We start from the raw sequence: 19,582 nt of genomic DNA, 5'->3' as shown, positions 1-19,582 counted from the left end.
AGTTTCACAGTCAGGCAGGATCCAGATAAAAATTCACACACTATTCCTAAAACTGCTTGATTCTTTGTGGCTTCTAACCAATTTTCTGGTAACTGCAGAGTTTAGAAACTTCAGGCTAAGGATTTGACATGACATTCAGCAGAAATCGAGCCTTTAGCAAAACTCACCAGAGCTGTCCTTCAAATGACTGGACTCTCTTCTGGAAACATTTCTCAGCAGGTTGTTGTGTGGCCTGTATCTGTTGAGACTCTCCCAGAATTTACAAATGTGAAACTGAGCTTTATCAATGCAGTGTTAGCTAAACTCTTATACATTAAAAACAGTAGCACCCTGGGAGAAGGCAGAAAATGAGAGAATAGGTTATTTCCTAAGCCAAACCTTACCTGCTCCCCATTTGCTGGAGGCAGGGAGGACGAAGGGAGAGTGAGTGATTAAAGGCCAACTCCTTTATTTATTTTTTTTTAATTTTTTTTTTAAATTTATTTATGATAGTCACACACACAGAGAGAGAGAGAGAGAGAGGCAGAGACACAGGCTGAGGGAGAAGCAGGCTCCATGCACCGGGAGCCCGATGTGGGATTCGATTCCGGGTCTCCAGGATCGCGCCCTGGGCCAAAGGCAGGCGCCAAACCGCTGCGCCACCCAGGGTTCCCAAGGCCAACTCCTTTAAAACGACCTAAAACTTGGGACGCCTGGGTGGCTCAGGGGTTGAGCATCTGTCTTCAGCTCAGATCATGATCCTGGGGTCCTGGGATCGAGTTCTGCATCAGGTTCCCCACAGGGAACCTGCTTCTTTTCTCTGCCTATATCTCTGCTTCTCTCTCTGTGTCTCTCATGAATAAATAAAATCTTAAAAAAAAAAGAAAGAAAGAAAAGACTAAAACTTTATGGTTAGGAAGCTTCTGGATGATTGGCTTTCTCAGAGAAACAAGGAAGGAAAGACCACTTTCCTGAGCGCAGAATCAATGCTTGATAGGCAAAAAAGTAAAGAGATCTGTGAATCTCCAGTGACACTTCAGCAGGTGATCATAAATAAAGATAGAAAGAGAGGAAAGATCAGGGTTTCTACCCAGTTGAAGTCTTAATACTGTGACTATAGAGTTCCCCCTCCCCATTAAAAAATATTGAAGTGAAATTCACATAACATAAAATTAACTATATTAAAGTGTACAATTCAGTGGCTTTGAGTACACCCATTGTACTCTTACATTATTTTCATCACCCCAAAAGCGGTCACTCTCCATTCTCTGTCCCTGATCCCTGACAACCATCAGCCTGCTTTTGGTATCTATGGGCATACTTTTTTCTGCATATTCATATAAATGGAATCATATGTGGCCTTTTGTGTCTGGCTTCTTTTATTTAGTATCATGATTCTGGGGTTCATTCACATCATAGCTTTAGAGTACTTCTTATTAGACACACTACTTCTGATGGACCACAGAAAGGGTTTACTTTTAATTGCATGTGTTTATCGCAGCTTTGGAAACAGGAGACCTAAGGTTTAGTTCATTTCTTCAAATAGACCTCTTCGTCTTCTGTATTCTTTATCCTCATTTGAAATGGACATTAGTTGTTTTTGTCTACCTAGTCTCAGAGCCCCTTGTAACAGCTCCTGGTTTTGTGGAGGGCATGATGTTTCCTCCACTCAGTGTTTGGAGTTCAGGTAATGCTGATCGAACTGGAGTGGGTGCTGTCCTCAGGATGCCCACTAAGGGCTTTCATCTCCTAGCCTCAGTTCAAGATGGGCACGTACTCCAGTTGCACAGATCCTTCTTGGAACTCCCAGAATATGTTTCTTTTCTATTGGACTTGAAGCTGGAAGGTGTAAGCTTGCCAGATGTCCCCATGTGGAGAGTCAAGCCAGTACAGAAGAAAGCAGAGGGAAAAGGTTTGAGAGAGCTGAATTCAAAAGTTGAGCCACTTTGACCTGCCATGTTTAATTAGTTATAAACCTTTTTTCCCTTTTCTTAAAACATCTTCTTTTTAAAAAAGATTTTGTTTATTTATTTGACAGAGAGTATGAAAGCAAGCACAAGCAGGGGGAGCAGCAGAGGGGAGAGAGAGAAAGAGGGAGAGGGAGAAACAGACTCCCTCCTGAGCAGAGAGCCTGTTGCAGGGCTCCATCCCAGGACTCTGGGATCATGACCTGAGCCGAAGACAGACACCCAACTGACTGAGCCACCCAGGCGCCCCATCTTACAACTGTTGAGTTGTATTTCTGTCACAACCTGTCACTTTAAGGCATAAACATGACCACTCCCCTGGGGCTGGTGTGGTGTGGATGAGGACATTCTAACCCCATGCTCAGAAAAATCCTTAGTGTTCTTTTTAAGTGAGGACTACCATACTCTGTATCTTCTCATTTTGTTTGTGTAGTGCTTCATGCTTTTACAGCAGTAGCAGAAAAATAAAATATTATTTGGAGTTTTTATTTTTACCTACCTATCCATATCTATATCTTTAGTCTTAAGTATTTTTAGTGTAAGTTTAAAAATTCTAAACTTCTTTTTCTTTGATTCCATGACATTAGATCCTTGGTAGAGATACTCTTTTCAGTTAAATAGAATGAAGAATGGACTTTCATTCAATAGCATAGAAAAAAATGTGGGTCATTTTACCAGTAAAAAATCTTGAGGAATAACATTTTATATTATCAAGGTCTTTCTGATTCAAATTGTCATAAGTACCACAAACAGAAAAAAAATAGCTTTCAAAAACTAGAGTGGTTTTCCCCCTCAGTCTTTTTAGACTCTTATTTTTCACACTAATAAAGATGGGAACTTTGCACATTCCTTAAAAACATTCTCCTCTCCTATGTGACTCAAATTTTAAGGTAAATTCCCAACTAAAATTTGGTAGAAAGTATAGTTACTTTTTTTTACTTTTAATTAATTAAAAAAAGATAAATTATAGAGGAAGAGTCCCCAAGGTCTATTTTTTCAGTTAAGGATTTCTCTTTTTGTCATGGATATTCGCTCACCTTTGGACCTTTTGCGAAGAGCACCAGAAGTGGAATAGTTTCATCAAAACTTATTTTGGCATGCAGAGGTTAATCAATGAATTTCTTTAAAAATGTAGATTTCATATATTTTCTTAAAAACCTTAAATAATCTAGTTGGATATTGGTATGGATTGAATTGTGTCCGCCCAAAACATGTATTAAGTTCTAACCCCGAGGACCTCAGAATATGAGCTTATTTGGAAAAAAGTCATTGAAGATGAAGTCATATTGGAATAAGGTAGGCTCTAATCCAACACTACTGTTGTCTTTATAAGAAGGTGGCCATGTGAAGACAGTGACACACAGTGAGAACACCATATGACAATGAAGGCAGAGATTGAACTTATGCATCTGCAAGCCAAGGAATACCAAAGACTGATGGCAAACCCAAAAGAGGCTAGGGAGAGTTGAGGAAGGATTTCCCCTACATATTTTAGGGGGAGCATGGTCTTGCTGACATCTTGATTTCAGAGTTCTGACCTCCAGAACTGTGAGATAGTAAATTTCTGTTGTTTCTAAGTCACCTAGTTTTTGGAACATTGTTATGGCAGTGCCAGGAAACTGATAATTGTATTTTTATGTAGTGACTTTTTTTTTTTGCAATGATAGAAAAGGTTATCATAAATAGGACCTCTATTTATTTGAATATCAAGAGACTGAGCTGTTTGCCACGTCTACTCTGAGAATGAAGACTATCCTGAGCGACGAGACTTGCGATATGCTGGAAAATTTCAACATCACTCTGAAGGGGGACACATGGTTATTGTGAAGGGTCCTAGGGTTTTCAATCATCTTAAATGATTTTTAATCATTTTAATCAATGTAGAACTCAGTCTCATTGGGAAGAAAAAGAAGAAGCTCCAAGCTGACAAATGGTGTCAGTCAGTGTAGGCTGCTGAATTCCATAGACGAGGTAGTTTGTAAACAACAGAAATGTATTTCTCACAGTTTTGGAGGCTGGGAATCCAAGATCAGTGCTCTAACAGATTTAATGTCTGGTGAAGACCTGCTTCCTGGTTCACGGATGGCTGCCTTCTCACTGTGTCCTTTCATGGCAGAAGGGGCAAGGGAGCTGACTCCCTGGGGTCTGTTCTACAAGGTCACTAATCCCATTCATAAGTGTGCCACCATGACCCAATCACTTCCCAAAGGCTCTTCAAATACCATAACATGGGGGTTTCGTTTCAATAGGTGAATTTGGGAGGGACACAAACATCCATGCTAAGCAGTAAGGAGAAAGAAAGGAGCTGGCTACAGTTTGGACTATCTGTAGTCATGTATAGAACATGATCAAAGATGACATTTGGGCGTTCGTTACAAGATGAGGTCTGGGGAATCCCTGGGTGGCTCAGTGGTTTGACGCCTGCCTTTGGCCCTGGGCGCGATCCTGGAGTCCCTGGATGGAGTCCCGCGTCGGGCTCCTGGCATGGAGTCTGCTTCTCCCTCTGCCTGTATCTCTGCCTCTCTCTCTCTCTGTGTCTATCGTGAATAAATAAATAAAATATTTAAAAAAAAAAAAAGGTGAGATCTGTGTATTCTCACGTCTCCATCAACATCTTTATTCAGTAGAATAGGTCTCTTGTTGAAATCTGTAATTTTGGGAGTGAAAAATACTTGGGTAGTGTTTGGATGAGGCCAGGAATTGCTTGTTCAGTATTTCAAGCCCAGAAAGAGGAGTTAAGCATTGAAGGAAATGACATTGAATTGGTATCATGTTTAGCTGCTTTGATTCAGCCACAACAGTTAAAAGCAAGAATGTCAGAAAATTTCTGAATGGTATATGTCTGGAAAAAAAACAAAACAAAACAACAGAAACAGTTCAACAGCCCGATGAATGAGATCTAAGAATTGTCTAGCTACAGGAAGCAAGATGCCAGATGATTCCTAAGATCTATTTGTGGTATTTAAAAGATTCAGTAACAGTCTTCTATTGTTTTCAGACTTGTAACTAAAAAAGAGAGGGAGAGACCTGATAGGTCACTTGGCAGCACTCTGCTTAAAAAAAAAATCTGGGGGATCCCTGGGTGGGCAGCGGTTTAGCGCCTGCCTTTGGCCCAGGGCGCGATCCTGGAGACCCGGAATTGAATCCCACATCAGGCTCCCTGTGCATGGAGCCTGCTTCTCCCTCTGCCTGTGTCTCTGCCCCTCTCTCTCTCTCTCTCTGTGTGACTATCATAAATAAATAAAAATTTTAAAAAAATCTGGGAATTCCTTGTTATAATAAAGAAGTTATAATAGAGCTCCAAATAACCTAAGGGCATGATGGGAAGCAGATGGTATCCTGCACAACTGCTGTTTACTTGTACTGTACCCAACTTCTTCCTAAACCCAGAAGTTCTCACTTTTTTTTTAAGGTTTTATTTATTCATGAGAGACACAGAGACATAGGCAGAGGGAGAATAAGCTCTCCGTGGGGGGCCCGATGCAGGACTCAATCCCAGGACCTCGGGATCATGACCTAAGCCAAAGACAGACACTCAACCACTGAGCTACCCAGGCATCCCGGTCCTCACATTCATATGTGAGAATGCTCTTGGTGGGATCTCTTCATTTTCTCTTCCTTTCTCTTCCTCCCCTACTCCCCCTTGCTCCATTAAAAATAATTCTATAAAATTATCAAACAGGATTTATGAAAATGCTGGTGCCATTTAGATGGGATACCAATGATACAACTGGTTTATTTTTAATGTGATAATTCTATTATTTTTGCCAAACCATGAAAGAATCCAAACACACAAGAATCCAGGGATCCCTGGGTGGCGCAGCGGTTTGGCACTTGCCTTTGGCCCAGGGCGCGGTCCTGGAGACCCGGGATCGAATCCCACGTCAGGCTCCCGGTGCATGGAACCTGCTTCTCCCTCTGCCTATGTCTCTGCCTCTCTCTATTTCTATCTCTCTGTGACTATCATAAATAAATAAAAATTAAAAAAAAATTAAAAAAAAAGAATTATAAAAAAAAACAAACAAAAACACACAAGAATCCAGACCGGCAGGCACTTGGAAGGCATTGCCAACTTCTAGCCATCCCTGGGAGGCACCTTGAGAATTGCTGTGATAATTACCTAGTGCAGTGGTTCTTTTTTTTTTTTTTTAATTTATTTATTTATGATAGTCACAGAGAGAGAGAGAGAGGCAGAGACACAGGCAGAGGGAGAAGCAGGCTCCATGCACCGGGAGCCCGATGTGGGATTCGATCCCGGGTCTCCAGAATCGCGCCCTGGGCCAAAGGCAGGCGCCAAACCGCTGTGCCACCCAGGGATCCCTAGTGCAATGGTTCTTAACTGTGGTTGCACATTAAAGTCACCTGGGAAAAATTTAAAACCTTCTCACTTCAGACCAATTAAGTCAGAAACTCTAGGGATAGGGGCTAGGCATCAGCAATTTGTAAAAGATCCTCAGGTGATTCTAACATACAGCCAGGGTTGAGAACCAGTGGCTTTTTTTTTTGAGAACCAGTGGCTTAATGTCATGTTGCATTACTGTTGGAGTCAGGACACTCTGATAACAAGAGGCAGAGGTGAGCACCCACCTCTGCCCCTTACAGCCTTCTGCTTTTTGTCTGATTGGAGTTATATAAAGCCTAAGTGGAACTAAGATTAAGCCTGGTAATTGTCATGGCAATGCCCTAGATTTTTCTATCAAATCCAATCTTATTTGTGATGGGAGATGCAGAAGTGACTCTAGTGATGTTAAAATATTTCTGCAACTAGTTAGAATTTTCAGCATTAAACTCAGCCGAGTTTTCCCATAAAATTTCAAACACGAAAACTTTTAAAAACAGATCTTACCTGAATTAAAAAAAATTATCATTAATTGTAAAGTGTGCTTGATCACAGAGAATTATCCAGGCAATCAGCATCATGTATAGCCTTTAATGCCTTCTGTCTGCTGAATGTGAGTTCTGCATATTGATCACAAATTTGCAAATTTCTCTAGCTTATGCCTCATCACTCCCTTTTTTGATTAAATATAAAATAAGTGGAATTTGAAAAATCATAAAGCTGGTAGGGACCTGTGGAAACCATTTTGTCTATCCCTGCCAATTTGCAATTTTATACCAAATCCACGAAGAGAGTCAGGCTACTCTGATCTGTTAAATTCATGGATGCTCTAGTATGGACCACTGCAGCATCCTTCTAACTGGCTCCCCCTTTCCTGCCCTCCTTTTTCTCCACACTGCTGTCAGAGTGATGGTTCTAGACATAAATCCAATCAATTCACTTCCTTCCCTGCTTAACATTCTTCAATGACTCCATATTTGCCTCTGGTCCGAATTCAGACTCCTTAGCTTTGCCTACAATCCTTTGCGTACTACTCTGATCCTGTCTCTCTCTGCAGATTCATCTCCTAGAGCCTCTCTTTCTCACTCTAAATTGCAGTCATACCAGAGTTCTAAATGATCTGAATGCAGTTCTCCTAATGTGTCCTATATGCCATCCTACGTCTGCCCAGGCTGTCCTTTCTCTCTGCAATTCTCTTTCCCCTTCTGTAAGGAGAACCTTCCTCTCTTCTCCCATTTGTATAGCTCATATTGGGTTTTAATGAGCAGGGGAGAAAGAAGTCAGAAATTGCAGCACAAGGTGTGGAGTGTGGGAGAGGACTTATTGAAATGACAGTAGAAGTTTGGGTGCATGGAATTTACTTCCTGAACTAAAAGGGTTTCTCAACTGTTTCTATATAAAGAGCTTCAAAGTTCCGTATAAGACCAAGGTCAAATGATTTGAAAAGGAAACTCTTTGGGGGGTGGGGTGCTAGTTGTATTTCAGTGAACAAAAGGAGAGAGAGAATTTTTTTTCCCTTATTTACCTGTCTTTTTATCATCATCATTATCATCTATCTTTAGTTGGGTTCCAGGTGTGGAAGTTTAAATTAATCTCACCCTTTAGTTTATGGGATATTATTAGCAATGGTCTACACAAAGATGCTCTTTGATCTAGTTTTTTTTCCCCCTTTAACTTTATAAAAAATTTTTTATGCACGTACCTTGCTCCTATTCCTCTTCTACTGCATGGGAAACTCTTCCAATGTATTTAATGTGCATCTTTTTATTTGTATGTGTTCTTTGGTGGTTTATCTAAAAATTTACTTCATTCTGTCTACTTCTGTACTTCATTCTATATCTTTCTTTTATTTCACTGTGTTTTTTTAAAATTTTTATTTATTTATGATAGTCACACACACAGAGAGAGAGAGAGAGAAGCAGAGACATAGTCAGAGGGAGAAGCAGGCTCCATGCAGGGAGCCCGACGTGGGATTTGATCCCGGGTCTCCAGGACCAAGCCCTGGGCCAAAGGCAGGTGCTAAACCGCTGTGCCACCCAGGGATCCCTTCACTGTGTTTTTAATATTATGCATGTCACCATGTATATTTGAGTCTGTGGCTTTCTAGCTGCTCAACCACCAGATTTCACCAATGCATGTCTTCCTTTCTCCCATTCTGGATAGTGAGCACCTAGAGAGCCTCCAATATTCTGTCCCTATGAACAACTTCAAAATGTATGACCTCTTGCATGTCCCTGTATGGATAGGTGTGAGACATATTTAGAACCCCCTTTCTGAGTACCTATCACAAATATGTACACACTTAATTTGCTATAGATTTGCCAGTATGACAGGATGTGTACAAGTCTACATGGCCAACAGCAGAGCATGATATTGTTGCCTCTCCACCAACACCGGGCATGACCCAACTTTCTAATATCTGCTCATATTATAGAAGCAAGATAATGCCTCACTTTGCATTTCTTATTTTATTTTTAAAATTTTATTTATTTATTTATTTGAGAGAGAAGGAGAAAGAGAGAGAAAGAGAGGGAAAGAGAGAGACAGAGATCCCACAAGCAGGGGAGGAAGGGTAGAGGAGGAGAGAGAAGCGGGGACGCTGAGCAGGGAGCCCAAAGTGGGGCTTGACCCAGGATCCTGAGATCATGACCTGAAGCCAAACACAGCCACTTAACTGACTGAGCCACCCGGGCACGCTTGCTTTTCTTATTTTAAATAGATTTATTTTTTAGAGCAGTTTTAGGTTCATAGTAAAACTGAGGGGAAAGTAAAGAGAGTTCCCTTATATAACCCTGTCCCCCACCAGCCTCCTACACTATCAACATCCTGCACAAGAGTGGTACATTTGTTACAATTGATGAACCTATAATGACACATAATAACTACACAAAGTACAAGTGTATATTAGGGTTCACTCTTGGTGTTGCACATTCTATGGGTTTTGACAAATATGTGATGACATTCCCACCATTATAGTATTATACAGAATATTTTCACTGCCCTAAGAATCTTCTGTGTTCTCCTCTGATTCATCCTTCCTCCTCCATAACCTCTGGTAACCATTGATTTTTATTTATTTATTTATTACTATTTTTTTTACTGTCTCTTACTTTGTCTTTCTGAGAATATCATATACTTATAATTTTGTAGTATGCAGTCTTTTCAGATTGGCTTTTTCCATTTAGTAATATGCATTTATATTTTTGCTCACTTCTTTTTGGCATTGAATAATATTCCATTGTCTTAATGTACCACAGTGTACCCATTTGCCTACTGAAAGGCATCTTGGTTATGGTTGTTACAAATAAAGCTATTCTAAATATTCGGAGGGGAGGTTTCTAAGTAAAATTTCAACTCATTTTAATAAATACCAAGAAGGGCCATTGTTGAATTACATGATGAGAGCATGATCAGTTTTGTAAGAAATCACCAAATTGTCTTCCAAATTGGCTATTTGATTTTGCATTCCACCACCAATGAATGAGAGTTCCTATTGCTCCACATCCTCATCAGCATTTGGTGTTGTCAGTTTGTGGATTTTAGCTCTTCCAATAGATGTTAGTGGTATCTCATTATTGTTTTAGTTTGCATTTCTCTAATGACATATGATGTGGAGCATCCTTTCATATGCTCATTTGCTGACTGTGTATCTTCTTTGGCAAGGTGTCTATTTAGGTCTTTTATCCCTCTTATAAATCAGGTTTTTAATTTTCTTACTATTGAGTTTTAAGAGCTCTTTGTGTATTTTGGATAAAGTCCTTTATTAGATGTGTCTTTTGCAAATACTTTCTCCCAGTTTGTGATTCATCTTCTCATTCTCTTGACAATGTCTTTTGCAAAGTAGAGTTTTTAATTTTAAAGAAGTCCAGCTTACCAATTATTACTTTCATGGAGCATGCCTTTGGAATTTTATCTAAAAAGTCATTACCAAACCAAATTTAGATTTTCTCTATAGATTAGACTTAATAGATTTTCCCTATTTTGTAATAATGGCTGTGTTTAGCAATCAGCTCACAAAATTCCTGAAAATTTAACAATCATCTCTTATGAGCTGGCATGAGCCAGCTCCAGCACACCAGTGTGTGTAGCCATATGGGAATAGAGAAAATTGGATTCATTATTTACAGTACGTACCAGAATAAATTCCAAATGGATCAGAGACATAAATGTTAAAATAAAATGAAAGCATGTAAGTACCAGGAAAGATGTGGATAAATCCTCTATAATCTGGGAGTGGGGAACACTTTATGAATTATGTCTTAAAATCCAGAAGCCTTGAGGGAAGTAAGATTATATTAGTTTCATAAAATGAACTGAGACTTTTTTTTTTTTGCATTTTTGGGAACAACTTACATAACATAGGAATTGTGTTTTTAAAAGTTTAATAGATTCCATTTAAAAAGCATCCAGGTCTAGAGATTTTGAGATGGATTTTTAACTACCAGTTAAATTTCTTGAATCCTTGTGAATCTGTTTTAAATTATCCTTTTCTTTTTGTGCCAGTTTGGCATTTCACGTATTTTTTGGGGAATTTTTTATGCCTATATCTACGCTTTCTTTTAAAATCTGAAATTGTTTTCTCCTCTTCATTATTTGATCATACTTTGTTTAGTTTTTACTTTCTTTTTTCCCACTAAGTCCATTTTTAAAAAAGATTTTTTTATTTTTTTTACTTGAGAGAGAGTGCTCATGAACAGGGGGGAAGGGGAGAAGGAGAGGGAGAAGCAGACTCCACACTGAGCAGGGAGCCTGACATGGGGCTGGATCCCAGGACCCCAAGATACCACCTGGAGCTGGAGGCAGGTGCTTAACTGCCTGAGCCACCCAGGTGCCCCTCCTTATCAGTTTTATCAGAAATTTATGTTGGTTATCTTTCAAAAATAGAACTTTTAGTCTTTTTAATTTCCTTCACTTAAAAAAGTTACTATATTGTTTCTTGTTACATCCTTTATTACATTTTTTTTCTTCTTTGAGTTTCTTTTGATGTCCTTTTTTTTTTTTATTACTTCTTGAGCTGGATGCTGAGCATATTTCTTTTCAACATTTATTGTTACCTGATAAACATATTTAAATGTATAAATGCCCTTGTAAATATTTCTTTAGTTATGCTGCATACATTTTGTGTTTTCATGTTCGTTTAATGCTAGATATTTCTTTATTTTTTTATATTTCTTCATTTTTAAATATTTATTTATTTATTTATTTATTTATTTATTTGAGAGAGAGAGCATGCATGAAAGAGGGACAGAGAGAGAATCTCAAGCAGACTCCTCCACTGAGTGTCGAACCTGACTTGAGGCTCAGTCTCATGACCTTGAGATCATGACCTGAGCCACAACCAAGAGTAGGATAATTAACCAACTGAGCCACCCAAGCACTACTTGATATTTCTTCAGTTTGATTATAATTTCATTTTTAACCTATGAGTTATCCAATGATGTGGTATTTTCAAAATATGGGACATATAAAGAAATTCTGTTATTTATTTCTAGTATTATTCCATTATGTTTGGAAGATATAATGTATAGACATTATTCTGGGTGAGTTTATTAAGACTTCTTGTAGACATGATACATTCATGTTAATATGTGTATGTTTCTAAAAATGTATATTTGCCATTAGTTGCATGAACTATTATGGCATGTATATATACCCAAAGATACATATTATATACACCGTACCATCAGAACATACCTATCAAAGATCTGAACAGTATAATTAATAGTATAAGCCTATAAGTAATATTATTTAGATTAAAAATCTACTTAATTTTTGTTTACTTAATACATTTCTCATAACTGGGTGTTAAAAATTACAACTATATGTTTCTCTCTGTATGCTGTCAGTTACAGTAACATATTATTAGGTCCATATATTTTTATGATGGTTATATCTTCTTACTTTATTGTTTTATCTTTTATCTCAACTTTTTTTGTCAGCTACTTTCATTGCTGTTTTTTATGTGTCTTTAGGTTTTATGAATATTTCTTATGACAACATATTTTTGGAATTTGTTTTTACTTCTTAATACTATTAGAGAGTATTTTTTTTAACTTGTGATTTAATTCCATTTACACTTATTGTGATTGCTGTTGTTTTAGAAATTACTTCTCCTACGACATCTCGTTTTCAGTTTACTGTATTTTCTTTTTGTTTTCTGCTTGGTCAAAAAATTATTCTGTTTTTGTTCAAGTGTAGCTTCCTTTAAGACCCTTACTCCATGTTTACTTGTTCTTATTGATTCTTTTTTTTTCTAAAGATTTTATTTATTTATTTGAGAGAGAGAGACTGCATGTGCAGTGAGGGGAGGGGCACTGGGAGGGAGGGGCATTGGTAGAGGGAGAAACAGGCTCTCTGCTGAGCAGGGAGCCCAACACAGGGCTTGATCCCAGGTCCTGAGATCATGACCTGAGCTGAAGTCAGATGCTTAATGGACTGAGCCACCCAGGCACCCCTGTTCTTATTAATTTCTTAATCTTATCAACATCTGTATATTTCTCCTAACTAGACAAGTAATTTAGTGAACCTATGTATGTGTGTATATATATAATTGTTATTGTAAACATACACACACACCCCGATGTCATAATAGTTCTGCTTCTCTGATTGAACTCTATTATACGCAAATAGAGAAAGAGAGGACAAATTATAAAGAAATAAGCAAAAAACTTAAGGACATCAGAAAAAAACTTAAGGACATCAAATACAAGGAAAGAATTTTTAAAACTTCCAGAGAAAACAAAGAGATCATTAATGAGAACAAGAATCAGGTTGAACAATGGGCACAAAATGACAAATGGGAAAATACTTTCTAAATATAAAGGAAAATAACTTTGACCCTCAAGTTTTATATTTAGCCAAATTGTCTTTCCAGTGTGATGGCTTAAAAAAAAATATATATATACACACACACAAATACACACACACATACACACACACATATATTTAGGTAAGACTGAAAAGGATGTTGTACTAAAAACATGTATTGGAAGCAGTACTCAATATTCAAGAAATATGATTAAAGGTGATACAGTTCCTTGGTAAAGTTTATGTTTTTATTAAGGACCAAAGTGAGAAAAAGAACAAACTTACAAATATATCCAAAACAACTTAGAACTAAAATTTGAGATAATATCAGTATGATGGGAGTGGGAAAGGGATATATATATATATATTGCAGGGATTTGACCTTATGAAATGTGAACACTGGTTAAACAGTATTTACAAGACTATGGTCTTTATATCCAGTGGGAGCTTTAACACTATAGATCGGGAGGTTGGGAATGGAAGATGGAAGTAAAGACATGTTGGAACTCACAAGTACAATCTGGAGCCTGTGAGGACAGATGGGAATTCCTGTTAGTTCTTTTTGCCTCTAACCTTGATTATACGTGTTTCTTACAGAAACCAGAGTCTTTCATCACAATTGCCAAGCACATACCTGGTCTGGAGGTCAGTGAAGCTTAGTGAGGATCTATGCAAGGTGCAGAGGCTTGAAACTCCATGGCTGCTTCCCACCAGTGAGGTGAGCTAGCAGGTTACGGACAGTGCCCTTCAGATTTTTCTCAGGAATCTGGCTTATGGCCCACCTAAATGGTAATGTACAGGAAATGGGGTATGAGGGAACTGGATTCAGCCTAGCCAAGTGGACACAAATCACCGCACTCTTGCTCCCACCCTTCACATCTTCTAGCTTTCTTCTATATTTCTTCTCTTTTCCCTTTTATGCTAACCTCTGTTTGTCCATCTGTTATTTCTTTATTTTTTTAAAGATTTATTTATTTGAGAGAGAGAGTGTGTGAGTGCGTACACACACACATGCACAGGTGCGAGAGTTGGGGGGAGAGGCAGAGGGAGAGGGAGAGAGATAATCTTAAGCAGGCTCCATGCCCAACATGAAGCCTACTGCGGTGCTTGATCCCACAAACCTGAGATTGTGACCTGAGCCGAAATCAAGAATCGGACACTTAACCTACTGAGCCACTCAGATGTCCCTGTCCATCTGATCTTTCAATTCATTGATTTATTCATCCTTTATCCATCTTGCTTTATATATTAACTATTGTTTTATTCACTTCAGCTATTACATATTTCATACCTTCTACTCAATTTGGTCCTTTTTTAAATGTTTTCTCATTCTTACTTCATATTTCTGACATCAACCTTTACTTCTTAATATATTTATCATCATTACTTTACACGTTAATTGCTCAGTCTGTCCCTTCTCATAATTCTGATTCAGATGGTCTTCACTGTTGAGTTTGCTGTTTTGCTTATATAGTAGTTGTAGTCCTTAAATGGATTTCTGTTTTTCTGTTCTGTTTTGTTTTTGTGTGTTTTTTTTTTGGTCCCGAGAACCCCTCCTCAACTTTGACTATCAATTACTACACATGGTTATGGGCTGGGAAATGGCTACAGCCCAGACTCTATTTGATGTACCTGTAGCTAAATTAAAGCCAGGGAAGAGAGCCTCAGGGTCCACAGAGCTGTTGGTGATCATTCCCATTTGCCCACCATCCAGAAATAAGTTTTCTAGTGTGTATTTCCCATTTAAGTGGGAAATGGGAAATAGTTTCTAGACTCTAGAAACAGAACAGTTTCCATAGGTTTGCTCTGCTTGTCCTGGGGGTTTAGAGTGGGAGGGGGTCCAATGGTGAATACCCAAGGTATTCAGTACACATTCCCTGTTCTCATCCCTCCTTACTCCTGCAGGGCTTTTGCACTGCCCTTATTATACCCAGCTGACCTCTGCAGCCTTAGCTATTGCTGCCAGTTTCTGGGGCGATCCACAGACTGTCCATGTAGGGGAGAAGCAAGAGCAGAACAGAAAGCTGTCCTCCTCTGGCTGCCTTCCCCCAGGCTGAAGCCATATAACCCCCTACCATGTCCCTGCCCTCTCATTCATTTCCTGAGTCTGCAGACTTCCCAGGGACTTTTCATAGTGTTTTATTTTAGTTTATTCTTTGTTGCTAGTTCCTCAAATTCAAGTTTCCCTCTGGCTTCTGTAGTTTCTCTAGGGTTGATTTTCAGAAAGGAGCCAGTGGCTAATGTAGTTTGTCATCTTGACAGGAGGAGAGAATGGTTTATAGAATCAGCAGGTGTACCACCGAAAAGGGAGAGAGAGGAGATGCATGAATCTTAAGAGAAGGCTGCAGATGAACCACCAAGAGTTGTTTTTTCCTAAATTTAATTTAAAAATTTTAATTAGTGTGTATGAATATATATCTACAAGCATGTCTACATACATATGTATGTATAGGCATGTATATGTGTCTACATACATGCATGTATGTATATACATGACTTTAAAAGTGAAATAATGCTGTCAGGATTATAATTGAAAAATAGTGATCTTCACCCTTTTCCACTCTAATATGCTGTGCCCTCAAGGCAACAATAAGCAACTTAAAAAAAAAACCTTAAAAAAACATTCTTGTGGTGTTTATTTTCACATGCTAAGTAACACGCTTATATTATTATTTCTTGTTTTCTCAATGTTAGATACTATGTTTGGCTTCCTAAAGTAGAAGATGAAGAGCTAGTAGCTAGTGTTTATACCCCACTGTATTCTCCCTTCTAATGCATCTTCTTCCCTTCCTACCCCAGCCTCCTGATATAGTTACATCACTTCTCTATCATCAGTGTAAAGAGTGTTTACACTACCATGCCTGTGAAAGTCCTGTTATGCCTGAGACATGTAGCACAGTAAAATTTTATTTCCTTTCCTATATATCTTTTTATTTTCTTAGGGTTAATGCTTGCCTTCCCTATCCGCCCCACCCCCCGCCCCGCTCCCCCCGCCCACCTCCTATTGTTCAGTATTTTCTGTGCTTGTCATCATTCTCTGGATACTTTGATAAGAGTTAATAACATTAGGTGATCTAGCAGATTCTTCCCTGTTCCCATCCCTCTGTGTGGACTTTGTCTTCCTGCTCACACTGGACTTTCCCTTCATCATCATTTTGGGAACCACTTTTGCCTGCCTCCATGTGTCAGGTCTCCTATTTCCTAATTTGATCTCGCTCTCTTTTCTTGATTCATTCTTTTGTTTGGTGCTGAAACACCAGTAGTATCTTTTGGCTGCTTCATAAGAAAGAGTCTGTAAGAGGTAGAAGTTTAAGGATGTGTGTATGGTTGTTTGCCATTCAGGCTGCCTTCCCACTCTTTGAAGAGTTTCCCACATTATAAATTCTATATTCTTTTTTTTTTTAAAGATTTTTTGTTCATGTATTCATGAGAAACAGAGACAGAGAGACAGGGACATAGGCAGAGGGAGAGGCAGGCTCCCTGTGGGGAGCCTGTTGTGGGACTAGATCCCAGGATCCCCAGGATCATGACCTGAGCCAAGGGTAAGTTCCTCAACCACTGAGCCACTCAGGTGCCCATAAATTCTATATTCTTAACAAAGAACATGTTTTAGGTCATTTTCCAGTTGTTGGATTACAGACATTTTCTGATTCTACCCGTCAGCTGCATTTGGGTCAGAGTCACAATCTAGATCCAGGGCCGTATTACCTGGGAAAGAGGCATGACGAAGGCTTCCGCTTGGCAGGTGCATATCTGGGTGAGGCAGCCCAGCAGGGTTCTGGAGTCTAAAGTGTGACTGAAGCATCTGATTTTACAGCCTCTTGATGATGGCAGATGCAGAGGTTGGAACTGGCACCTGTGATTTAGTGGCTTCTGTCCGAGGCATCAACTCCCTCAATGGGCAGGTCTGTGCTGGGCTGTCACTCCTGGAAGTGCCGTCCATTTTCTCCCAGTCTGTGAGCTTTCTGCATCTTATCACTAGTCTTTTTGGCCTAAATTGATATCTTAGTGTGTTTGGGCCGCTGTAACAGAATACCACAAACTTAAAACCAGCAGAAATTTATTTCTCACAGTTCTGAAGGCTGGAAATCCATGATCAGGGTGCCAGCATGGCCGGATTTTGGTGAACATCCTCTTCTAGCTCACAGCCTGCTGACTTCTCAGCGTGCCCTCACATGGTAGAAGGGACAAGGGAGCCTTCTTGGGTCTCTTTTAGAAGGGCATCAGTTTCTTTTTTGTTTTGTTTTGTTTTGTTTTTAGGGCATCAGTTTCATTCATGAGGGTTCCATCTCATGACCTCATCACTCCCAAAGGCACCCCCTTCTAATACCATCCATTTGGGCTTAGAATTTCAACATATGAATTTTGGGGGCAGGTAGATACAAACATTTAACCATAGCAACTGTCTAGAGTAGTTTCTGCTGTATTAACTTAACCTGGCTAATGTGCCTTGTATGCCTAAAGTTATCTTGATTTTACACCAAGGATATATGAGTTTGATTGAAAGTAGATTTCTAATTTGGAAACTAGTTTCCTCAAAAACTATAAAGCATTTCTCCATTGCCTCTGGCTTCTAGTGTTGTTGCTGAAAATTCTGAAGCCCTTCTTTTTCTGAGTCTGTATGTAATTTGCTTCTTCTCTGCAGAGTTTTTTGTTTGTTTTATCTCAAAGTAGTATTTATTCTTAATTTTCTTTTGGTTTTATATTTTGAAATATACAAATGGTCATATTTTAAAGAGTCAGAGAGTTCTGTGTGCTGTCTTATGAAAAACAACTGTTTTCTGACTTTGCCCCCCCCGCCTTTCTTACCATTAGAAGCAACAACTTTCACCACTAGTATAAATGAATATATATTTAAATGCATTTTTAGCACATGTGAAATAGATTCCAGGAACTCTTTCAAAATTCTCCCGTTTGGCTTGCTACTAATCTTTTTAAAAAAGCATTACATGTATAAGTAGATGACTGCCTGGTACCTAAACAGACTTTAGGATATAGGGGTTAGAGACCCTGTAATAGCAATTAGTGAGTTTTTCCTCTCCTTTTACTCATTTGGTGATAGATCTTGAACCTAGGCTGGAATCTGAAAATAGAAGTAGGCTCTACTTGTAGGGGGTGACAAGTAAGAGGTCTGGTGTTTTGGGGTCCATGAATTTCCTGGCACCAGAATCTGGGGGGGGGGGGATAAGACTCCTGACATGAGGGAAATGCCAGGGAGTGAAATCTAAAAAGCTGGAGTAGTAAGCCCAGGAAATTGGTATGGAGCTTCTTAGCTGAACTGAACACTAAAAGATTGTAATCTTCCTCCATGGAACCTATAAAAACTACTGTAGCCTGGGTAGGGGGTGTACTGGCAGAAGCCAGCCTTAGCTGATCACTTTGGACTCTACTTAAGCATCAGCAGAAACAGCAGAATCAGGCACAAGAAGCTCTAGGCTGCTGAGGCCTCAGCTACAACTTTGTATGCCTTTGGTGTGCCTACTTGTTCTCTGCCAACCAGCTTCAGAAATCGTCATTAATTACTTCAGTGTTAAGGGAGTACATTTAATTCCAGAGTAGCAAAGTAGCAAGATAGGAACAAGCAGGATTCCCTACTGAGACTATTTAGAATCATGGAATTTCTATATTTATGGAATCTAAGACATAAACTCATTTCTTACTAAAGTAGACATTGAATGTGGCATCAGGAACCCTCTTAAGACAAGGCTGGCTGCTATTCAAGAAATGATCTATGAAATAAGACACTAGCAACTCTGGTTGCCTGTTGTTATGGACAGAATGTTTTTGTGCCCACCTCATCCCCCAAATTCCTATGCTGGAATCTGAACCCCTAATGTGATGGTATTAGGAGACAGGGCCTTTAGCAGGTGATTAGGATGCAAAGATGGAACCTACATGCATGAGATTAGTGTCTTCATCAAAGAGAACTCAGAGAACTCTTACCCCTAATGCCGTGTGAAGACACAGTGAAAGGTGATCATCTATGAACCAGAAAGTGGATCTCACCAGACACCAGATCCATGGGCACCTTGATCTTGGACTTCTCACCCTCTGAAACTTTGAAAAATAAATGATATTTAAGCCATTCAGTCTACAGTATTTTTACCATAGCAGCCTGAATGGACTAAGACACCTGTGCTTGCTTGCTTCCTTGCTTGATTTATTTTTAAGTACCTCATGATGAAAGGTTGGGGAGAGAAGGAGCACAAAGTGGCAGGGACTGGACCAGTCATGATTTAACTTGTCCAAAGTCCACCCCAAGTTTTCCCTATTGAACCAAAGCAGTTTCTACGACTCACAAAGATAAATTTGAATCCAATTTGTATATTTTGTGGTTTGAGAAACTATTTCAAAACATAAACTCTTTTTTTGGAATATGTTGGAGTTTTTTTTTTTAAATCAAAGATAGGAAAGAAAAGCATAGCAGCTTAAAGCAGAACATAAGGAGCTCTGACTTTAGTTTCCCTGAACAATAGTAAAAAAACAAAAC

At 39.0% G+C, this 19,582-nt stretch overlaps 1 protein-coding gene across 1 annotated transcript in view; it reads left to right on the top strand.

Annotated features, from left to right (window-relative positions):
* MEGF10 (multiple EGF like domains 10) overlaps nucleotides 1-19,582 on the top strand; it is a 339,552-nt gene that overhangs the window by 64,214 nt on the left and 255,756 nt on the right. The window contains exon 2 of the mRNA XM_055302009.1: nucleotides 13,690-13,810. The gene's annotated coding sequence lies outside the window, so the exon portion shown is untranslated. The remainder of the gene's footprint in view (nucleotides 1-13,689; nucleotides 13,811-19,582) is intronic.

The sequence above is a fragment of the Nyctereutes procyonoides genome, unplaced genomic scaffold (genome assembly GCF_905146905.1).
Source record: "Nyctereutes procyonoides isolate TBG_1078 unplaced genomic scaffold, NYPRO_anot_genome, whole genome shotgun sequence".
Lineage (NCBI taxonomy): Eukaryota > Metazoa > Chordata > Mammalia > Carnivora > Canidae > Nyctereutes > Nyctereutes procyonoides.
This window is presented reverse-complemented; position numbering and strand designations above follow the sequence as displayed.